Genomic DNA, 8667 nt, shown 5'->3' with positions numbered 1-8667 from the left:
TATTCTAGGAAAATAGCCACATGGCAGCCAAAAACCGTATATTCCCTTCCTGTTCTCCTGCCCATTTGTGCATTCTTTCCAAAAATCGGGACTTTTTTAAAATGCCATGGGATGCAGGACAAATTGTTAAAAAGCGGGGCTGTCCCGCCAAAAGCGGGACGTCTGGTCACCCTAGTCTGGACCCATTTCCTCTCTCACCTCCTCTAATTCCTGTCTCCCCTCCATCATCAGCTCTAGCAATGTGGGTATTTTTCTGCCCCTTAGACTTGCTGAGCTCTTCTGTAATTTGCCCTCGCGCTTCCTTCATCCAAGAAGGCTCGCACCCACATATTCTGTGCTGTGTGTACCACGCACGTGTGCAGGAGCTGTCAGGCATATGCCACACACACCCATGTGCCTGTGCACTGTGCGTACCATGCACGTGTGTGCAGGAGCTGTCAGGCATATGCCACACACCCATGTGCCTGAGCTTAGCACATCTCGCTCTGTCCTCCTCATTCAAGCTTCAGCTCACCTGATACCTTTTCAGAAAAGTCTTCGCCTCTGACCCCTCCTGAGACACTCTGTCCACTGCTTGTTTCCTTTTTTGAAATATGAACTTTGGGCTCGGCGCCTGTGGCTCAACTGGCTAAGGCACCAGCCATGTACACCTAAGGTGGCAGGTTCGAATCCCCAGCCCGGACCCGCCAAACAACAATGACGGCTGCAACCAAAAAATAGCCGGGCGTTGTGGTGGGCGCCTGTGGTCTCAGCTACTTGGGAGGCGGAGGCAGGAGACTCGCTTGAGCCCAGGAGTTGGAGGTTGCTGTGAGCTGTAATGCCATGGCACTCTACCCGGGGGGACAGCTTGAGGCTCTGTCTCAAAAAAAAAAAAAAAAAAAAAAAAAAAAAAAAAGAAATATGAACTTTGGTGTTTGGTTTTTAAAAAATCCACATGCTAGAGGTGAGATGAAGGGAGCAGCTCCCACCTGGAAGCTTCTTACCATATCCATTTTTATAGGTTCTTTTTTAAATACAAGTGTATATAATTTGTTGGGCTTATTCTACCCCAACACCTTTCTAGAAGTTGTTTTCCGGCAGACCCTGCCTTGGGAGAAGGAAGAACTTATATCAGCTTTAAACAAATGTAACAGTTTGCATTAGAAAACCAATGCAGCCCAATCCTGTCTTGTAATCCTAGCACTCTGGGAGGCCAAGGCAGGGGGATTGTCTGAGGTCAGGAGTTCCAGACCAGCCTGAGAAGAGAGACCTTTCCTCTTCAAAATACGGAAAAGTTATCCAGGCAAGATGGTGTATACCTGTAGTCCCATCTATTGAGCAGGTTAAGGTGGGAGGGTTGCTTGAGCTCAGGAATTTGTGGTTGCAGTGAGCTATGAACATGCTACTGTGCTCTACTGGGGGCAACAGAGCAAGACCTGTCTCAATAAATAAATAAATAAATAAAAATAAAACCAATGCACATATGCATTTTGAACACCAAGAAACAAGATAAAATATGCATTTGAAAAGAAATCAAGTATGTATTTTGACCAGAAAGGAGAGTCACAACACTAAGGGAAAGGGTTCATCTGAAAGGCACATCAGCTTTGAATGTGAGGAGAAAGAGACGCCACCCAGTGAGCCCAGCGTTTGTAACTAGAGTAGCTGACAAAGTTCTTTTGGTAACTGAGGTTAGGCTCCCTCCTCGCTTTCCCCCTGCGGATGTCCTGATCCTCGTGTTGGAGCCTGTCTATTCCTTAGGCTATAATTACACTGTGAGAGACATTAGAGGAAGGAGGACGTGGTGGGGTAGGAAGGGAGAGGTTTATGTTGAAATCATCTTTGTTATTTACCTGAGCCAGGTTACTGCTCTCCTGCTCTGCAGAATGTAAGCTTTGTGAGAACCCTGCCCTGTCCCTCTTATTCCCTTTTATTTAAGTTGTTTCCAGCACCCACAGCACCTTGGGGATGGGAAGCTCCCTTTGACGGCCTCCAGCCCACTCTTTCTCTGCCCAGCTCTAGCTGAGAGAACTTGTTTCCTCAGGTGGAATTGGGCTAGCCTTCCTGCAGCTGTCCCCTCTGCTTGGTTCTCCCCCTAGACTCCCACAATGAGTTATCAGAGAAAATGGCCTCGCTCTGGCTCTTGGAGGTATAGTGTATGGGTGTGAGAGCCAGTGCACACAGAAGCCTCCTGCTGCACCCTTGTTATTCAGACTTGGGAACCAAATAGATTCAGATGACTCTCAGATGACTCCATCATGAGTTAAACTCTTACTGCTTTACTATCCAAAATTCAGGTGCCAAATAGATGAGGATAATAGGCCTTTCCTGATTAGCCAAATTCTCACATCTGAGGAGTAGAATAGATTTGGATAGCAAAGTTAGTTATATGTTAATATATATACAAAATATATATTAATATTTTAATGCAGTAGGTTAATATAGCAGGTGCTAACATAGTTTTTATCTGCTGATTGAGAAAACATAGAAAGTTAATGTTATTCAGGAAGAATGTTAAGTAATTGTATGTCTTGAATCACAGAAATCTCCACATACATTTGCTTTACACCTAAGCATTCTCTTGTGGCTATTGTAAGCAGTATTGCCTTTTCATTTTCAAGTCTCCATTGTTAGCATGTAGGAATGCAATTGACTTCTGCAGGTTGATCTCATATCCTGCAATCTTACCATGTTTGGTTATTCTAGTAGGTTTTTAAAAATAGCTTTTATGTACTCAATACTAATTTGGAACTGGTTGATCAACAGGGAAACAAACTCAGTGAAGCTTAGGTGGGGGAGGGGAAGAAGGGGAAGGATAAATTCCCACTCACCAGGTCCTTTGCACAAGTCCATTGCATACTTTCTGGGTGAGGGCCACACCTATAACCTTGACTTAAAATTTATAAAAGCAAACTATGTAACCGGAAAGTATGTACCCCATAATATGCTGAAATAAACTAAAAAAAGGAGCTTTTCTAGAGCTTTTGTTTTCTACGTGGACATTGTATATCTGAGAATAAAGACAGTTTCAATTTCAGATATGCATTTTGAACACCAGGAAACTAGGTAAAATATGCATTTGCAAATATACTTTCCAATCAGTATACCTGTCATTTATTTTTCTTTCTCATTGTACTAGCTAGAACTTCTTCCACACATGTTTAGGAAAGAGTCCCATATCCACGTTAGAAACACACTGCTATGGTGCATTTGGGTTTATAGGAGCCCTTACAATAAATCAGGGCCCAAGGGTGGGAAATTGCTGAGCCAAACTGTCATGCTGGTCATGGGGGCCTAGAGGTCCCCGTGGACAGTGTATGGGGACCAAGCTTTGCACCCAGAGGTGACTAGCAGGTTGGTGCTCCCTGCAGCCTCTGTTCTTTCTGAGTCTCAGAGTATGCTTCTCATAGGTTTCTAAGCCATGGAGCATAAGCTGGGTGTTTGGGAGGACATGGTGGGTGAGGCCAGAGCCAGGCAGGAGTGCTATGTCCCTGCGGACTTGGCCAGGGAACAGTGCCAGCATCCTGCAGGGTGGCAGGATGTGTGAACTGGGGTTGCCCCAGGTTCTCTGAGGATTGCATCACCAGTCATACCTGGTATGTTTTGGGGGGCGGTGTCCACCTCTTGCTTGCTTGTCAATGACTACCATGTGCCACGTGGGCTCCTCAAATAGCTGCTGAGTCGGAGAGTTTCAAGGGACAGTCTCTGCTAGGTTTCTCATTGAACATATGGAGACACTGAGGCAGGATCTTTGCTGATGCAAGAGCCCAGGTCTTTATGGGCATAGGACATATGTGCCTGGTGGCCAGTGCAATGTGAGCAGAAGTGTGGCATTTTTGGGCACAAGTGTTTAAGACTGGGTGTGATTTTCCGTACTCTTCTCTCCTGCTTGGGCAGACCTTGAAGTTTCATTCTGAGATGGTGACATCATAAGGTGGTGGAGTCTCTGCATGACCATGATAAGCAAAGCCCCCCTCCCAAACTGTGAGAAATAAACTATTGCTATTTTAAGCAGCTGAGATCATTTGTTAATAGCAAACCTGACCCTGTGCTGACTGATGGCCTGCTTGGCAGAGTCTCTTGATCAAGTCGCCTTGGCAAAGTCTCTTAAATACCTCCAACCTCCGTTTTAATACATGTGAAATGGGCACACTTATTGAGCACCACTCAATGGGCAACACTCTGAGTTCTCTCAGAGAGGTTTCTGAGGTTTAAACAATTGTGTAAGAGAGGACGGGCTCCATGAAGTCTGAGGGTTCGAAGGGAGAGGGCACTGGTGTGCAAGGTCTGGGGTCACCTCCCTCAGACTGGGACACTGGCTCAGGCTTGGCTAATGGATGTGTTTCCTTTGGTAGGTGGCCCTCCTCCGGGTGGCGGTGCCCCCTGGCACCTTCGAAATGTCCTCAGCGACTCAGTGGAGAGCTCAGATGATGAATTCTTTGATGCTAGAGGTGAGTCACATCACTGTCCCAGTGCCCTTCCTGAGGGCCTCACTAGCACCCTGCTCTTTGAAGTTCTACGTTGCATGTTTACCCCTCTTTGAGTGTCCCAAGAGGAGGGCCTCAGCATTCAACCATTTGCTCTTTGAAATATTTGCTGCAGCCCTACATGTACTGGGAGCTACGCTAGATGCCAGGGGCCCTGTGGTAACCAGTTGGGATGGTTGCTTATAGCCTGGTAAGAGAGGCAGACAGCAAACAGTGACACGGTTACAAATGGGGGATGATGCTGTCAAGTAGGAAGCACCAGGTATTATAGAAAGAACAATGAGGGGCACCTGATGGAGTGTGGGCAGGGAGGTGGCCCTACATCCTTGCTGCAGGGCTGAGGAGTGGGAGCTGGCTAGGTGAAGACATGCAGGAAGAGCCTTCCGGACAGTGGAGATAGCGGGTGTGAGGGCCCTACAGGGGAACATTCCAGAAACTGAAGGAAGGCCCATGGGGCAGGGGAGTGGTGAGCTAGGGAGGAGAAGGAGAGATGGGGCTGCAGGGGCCACTCTTGGGACTCTGTATGTGACTTAAGACCAGCCTCATAGGTGTAAGGGGTGTGGGAAAGATTATTGCTAATGTCCAGGTGAAAGACGATAGGGCCGAGGAAATCATCCCTGCATCGAGGCATGGCCAGCCCACGAGACATAGCAAAGGGTGAAATTTAAGCTGGGATTGAAGAAAGGGGCATCAGACGGGTGGACATTTACCTGGGCAAGGGCTCAGGGTGTGAGCAGGTAGGAGGGTGTGGGTCACTGGAATGTGGCAAGCAGGGAGAGCAGACCATTACCAGTCATGCTCAGCACTGGGGGCCTGCTTCCCATCACACAGGGGTCCCTGGTACCCACCCGACCTGCTTGGCCTCACTCACATTTAGGGAGAGACTGGGCCAGCTTTGAAAGGCCTGGTACACCATGGGGTCTTGAAAGAAAAACAGACTATGTTCTGGGAAGACATCTGGCAGGACACTTGGGGTATGGTCTGAACTATTCCATCAACTTGTGTGATGTTAGTAGGCCTTTCACCTTCTCTGGGCCTCAATTTCCCCATCAGTTCTGTGCCTCCAAAAATGGAGAGTACCCAGTGTAGGTGACTTTCAGAAAAGTGTGGCTGGTAGGTGTGGGGCTGTCCTTTCTCAGGGCAGAGAACCCCCTCCGTGGTGCCAGCACCAAGGCAGCCCATGTGGGACCTGTCTCACATTGATGTCTGACTAAAGTGACTGTTGGGGGCAAGTTTCTCCATAGCAACTAACTCACAGTGTGACACAGTGGTTTCAATATTTTGATACCTAGAAGACTTTTACTTAAAACAATTTTGCAGTTCATCAGGGCTCTGCATTCTCAGCTGATGGCAGCACTTGTTCAGGAGATGTGGGCGGGTGGCAGGAGGGTTGGCTTTGTCCCTCCAGACTCTGCTCTCTGGCTTCTTTTGCAAGAAGCTGTGGATGCTTCCTGCTCCCCTTCCCGCTGACTGCTGCCCCCTGAGCAGCCTCTGTCTTCTCCTCCCTGACCTCACCGCTCTCAGAACTGGCATCTCCTACTTCTCTTTGGTGGTAGACCCACCTTTTCTCCCCTTCTCTCTCTCCTCATCTCCTTTTCTCTTCTCCATTTTCTCAAGACCCCAGGCTCTTCCCTTCTTCCCCACCTTCCACCTCCCTGCACACCCAGAGCACCTCCCACCTCTCCATCTCACCTCTCCCCAAACATCTCTAGCCTAAGCTGTGGGATCATGTCGCAGGCTCTGGGGGCCTCTTTAGTTCTCCTTTGCCAACCCCTGACCTCCCATCTGCTCCATGCAGCCTCCCTGACCCAAGGCCTTTGTGTGTCTCCCTGGCTCAGGGAAGTATGAGGTGAAGCCGTCCTTTCCCTCTCTCCCAGCAGCCTGGTCCAGCTCAGCCCAGCAGCACTCTGTGTCTAGGGCCAGGCTGTGGGTGTCCAGATTTCTGAGCTTCCCTCATAGGGCTACTTCCCTGGCCTGTTCTCTGGTCCAGGTGTAGCCCCAGCCTGACCTGGGGTGTGGCCTCTGTTCTCTGCTCTGGCGAGCACCGCCTGCTACTGTTCCCACGGTTCCAATTCTAGTTGTCATGAGGCCAGCGCCAACTCCAGCTCCACTTGGGCAGTCTGTACCTGAGCCTTCAAAGCTTCCTGGGTTACCCCATGAACCCTTGAAATCACTCCTTGGCTACCATGATCATCCAGTCCAGTGGTTTCTCCACAAGTGGTGCCCACCGGAGACCTCTCTGTGTCTCCCTGTAGAGCCCAGCTGAGCTCCTGGCAGCACACTCCCGGCCTTTGTGCTGCCTGGGTGTGCAAAGCCCCACTGCCTCCTGGGCATTCTTCTATCCCTGAAAGCTCCTGGGTCTGTCTCCCCTTTTCTGCCTGTAGATCCTGTTATGACCCCACCCCCTGCAACCACTCACCCTGACTGATACAGAAACTATCAGAGAAACAAACAAAAAAATGCACATTTGACCTGGAAGGCTCCACGCTGTTAGGTATCAGCACTGGACACACCCTTGGAACATCATGTTTCTTCTTCTTCGAAGCATTGATGGGAAAACTGAGGACCTCCCAAGATCACATGTCCAGGTGGGAGTGGAGAGGCTGGAAGCCAGAATATTTAGTGTCCAGGTCAGTCCTTTCCCAGTCACTTATAGCTGACACTGGGATCTTCCTCCTTCCCTTTCAGCCATGAACGCCAGCCCATCAGCTCAGCGCCAGGGTGTATGTGGAGGGATGAGAGACTTATTTGTCAGGGGTTAGGGTACACTCCAGCAGGAGAATGGCCATCTCAGGGTCCATAACATCTCCAGGGAAGGATGCCACTCCTCAGGCCGAGGCAGCAGGCCTGGGGCTCTGGGGTAGCTGGTGGCCCTGACTGGATGCTGCAGAGTGGGCTCTGGGGTCCAGGCTCTCAGATTCAAGAAAAGTGCCACTCCCTCTCCTGTCAATACAAGGCCTGCCTTGGGGCCACCTTCCAGCTCTGCCAAGGTTGGAAGTTGCAGAGTGAAGGAGAACCTGGGTGGCCAAGAGGCCAAGAGCAGACCAGGCCTCAAACCCAGACCAGGCCAGAAGTGGGAAGCCCTTCAAGGTCTTTGAGTTCAATGCCCTGGCCCATTTTACAAGTTGGGAAAATGAGTCCAGAGAAGCTTGTTCAGGGCCATGCAAAGAGGCAGAGAAGGAGCTAGAATTCAGCCTCATTCATTCACTCTTTCAAGGAGTATTCATTGAGCATCTGCCCAGTAAGTGCCAGGCACTGTTCTAGGCATATGGGAGCAAGCAGGCTCTGTCCCAACCCCTCACGGAGCTTCCAGCTTAGTGGTGGTGGTAGGTGGTGAGTGGGAAGAGAAACAAATGCAGTTATGTACAAGCAAATTATACTCAGAATTACCATAAACAACATAATATAAAGGAACAGACACATTACCAAGATAAGATATGTGAATGGCAAATAGGCACATGAAAAGACGCACCACGTCATTAGTCGTTAGAGAAATGTGAATGAAAAGTGCAACAAGATACCCCTACACACCTATCAGAATGGCTAATTAAAACTACTGACCAGGATGCAGAGAAATTGGAACTTCAAACTGCTGGTGGGAAGGTGCAATGGTACAACAATTTTGGAAAACAGATTGCAGCTGCTTAAAAAGTTCATCCTACTTAACAACCATGTGACCTACTCCTCCTGCTGCGGCCGGGCATTTCCCCAAGAAAAGAGAAAGCACATGTCAACCTGAAGACTTGCCCGTGAGCATTCCTAGCAGCTCTATTCATTCTAGCCCCAAACTGAAAACACCCCAAATGTACATCAACAAGTGAGTGAATAAACAAATTGTGGTACAAGAAGGAGGAATGAAATACTGATCTCGTGCAACAAAGTGGATGACTCTCGAAATGATCATGGCATGTGAAAAAAGCCAGACCAAAGCTGAGTACATCCTGTATGATTCCGTTTATACACAGCTCTAGAAAATGCAGCCTAATCTGTAGTGCCAGGCACAGATCAGAGGCCGCCTGGGCATGGGGAGGGATGGAAAGGAGGGGTAAGCAGAGGCAGGAGAAAACTCCCGGGGGGGATAGGCCTGGGTTTATCATCTTAATTGCTGTGATGGTTTTATAGGTGCATATGTATATCAGAACAGATCCAATCATGCATTTTAAGTATGTGGAGTCAATAAATGCCAATTATACCTCAATAA

General features: G+C 48.8%; 1 protein-coding gene across 1 annotated transcript in view; it reads left to right on the top strand.

Annotated features, from left to right (window-relative positions):
• The window catches only part of PITPNM3 (PITPNM family member 3), a 102874-nt gene that overhangs the window by 13050 nt on the left and 81157 nt on the right, over nucleotides 1-8667 (top strand). The window contains exon 2 of the mRNA XM_012810954.1: nucleotides 4335-4430. The gene's annotated coding sequence lies outside the window, so the exon portion shown is untranslated. The remainder of the gene's footprint in view (nucleotides 1-4334; nucleotides 4431-8667) is intronic.

The sequence above is a fragment of the Otolemur garnettii genome, unplaced genomic scaffold, assembly GCF_000181295.1.
Source record: "Otolemur garnettii isolate 467f Iridium unplaced genomic scaffold, OtoGar3 scaffold00145, whole genome shotgun sequence".
NCBI classification, from domain to species: Eukaryota; Metazoa; Chordata; class Mammalia; order Primates; family Galagidae; genus Otolemur; species Otolemur garnettii.
This window is presented reverse-complemented; position numbering and strand designations above follow the sequence as displayed.